General features: G+C 41.8%; 1 long non-coding RNA gene across 1 annotated transcript in view; it reads right to left on the reverse strand.

Moving 5' to 3' along the window:
- LOC140323623 (uncharacterized) overlaps positions 1–384 on the reverse strand; it is a 13943-nt gene extending 13559 nt beyond the window's left edge. Inside the window, exon 1 of the long non-coding RNA XR_011919413.1 lies at positions 139–384. This is a non-coding gene — a long non-coding RNA (uncharacterized lncRNA). The remainder of the gene's footprint in view (positions 1–138) is intronic.
- Between the last annotated feature and the right edge of the window lie 790 nt (positions 385–1174).

Genomic DNA, 1174 nt, shown 5'->3' on the forward strand with positions numbered 1-1174 from the left:
GACCAATATACATATATATATATATATATATATATATATATATATATATAAATACACACATATATACATATATACTTACATAGACTGTAAAGTATAATATAATGTGAGTATGTCAGTATGACAGACTGATATTGTTACCTTATATAGTTGATCCTAGGTGTATTCTGTATACCAGATAGAGAATTTGTAAGTATGTTACAAACAGCTCCTGGAGAGATGTGCAGGACAGCAGCTGGAGACTCAGCGTGTAGGGAGATCTGTGGCTGGAGACTCAGCATGCAGCTGGAGACAGGAAGATCTGAGGGACGCCATTCCCTTAATAGGACAGCGTTTTTAGGACCTCCCCCTGCCCCAGGTGCTCAGACCAGAAGTCTGGGGATAACCTTGAGGCTATTGGTCACGTCAAAGGGGCGGTGTTAGAAAACGTCATCCCCCAGTGTTCATCATAGAGCATGTTAACTCCAGCCTGTCATGTCTACTGCAGAGAAGGGAGGGAATCTCCCCCTCCCCTCTTTTACTCAGTGCTGCAGCTGGTCAGAGAGCAGCTGCCTCACAGTATCTCCATCTAAGAAGACGGGGATATACGGGGGGAAGCAGTATTTGCCTCTAATAGAGGCAGGACCGCGTCAGGGTGCACCCAGAGTATCTCTGGGTGCCCCCGTCCCCACAAGTCAAGCTTAGGGGAGGGGAAAGAGCTTGTCTAGTTCCTCCCTAGGGGGACAGGAGTCCCCACATAATCCGGTGCATTGGAACACATCAGAATCAGGTCCTGTAAATGAGATAATGCAGATACCGTGTTTCCCCGAAAATAAGACCTACCCCGAAAGTAAGACCTAGCACTATTTTGTAAACCTGCCTAATATAAGACCTACCCTGAAAATAAGACCTAGTGTGTTTTTGGGAGCCAAAAAAAATATAGGACAGTGTCTTATTTTCGGGGAAACACGGTAGCATTGAATGTTATGTATATACACATCAAGAATTACTAAATATTCAGATAGTAAAAGTACATGTACATATATAAGATATTAATAAAACAACAAATGTTCATAGCAATCAGCTTTGGTATTGTACAGATACAATATATCATATACAAAAAAGTGTGTCGAACTTCCATAGCAGTCACATATGGTAAGATATGAACATAGTATAATACAGTGTATTACAAAGCAGC

The sequence above is a fragment of the Pyxicephalus adspersus genome, chromosome 2 (assembly GCF_032062135.1).
Source record: "Pyxicephalus adspersus chromosome 2, UCB_Pads_2.0, whole genome shotgun sequence".
NCBI classification, from domain to species: Eukaryota; Metazoa; Chordata; class Amphibia; order Anura; family Pyxicephalidae; genus Pyxicephalus; species Pyxicephalus adspersus.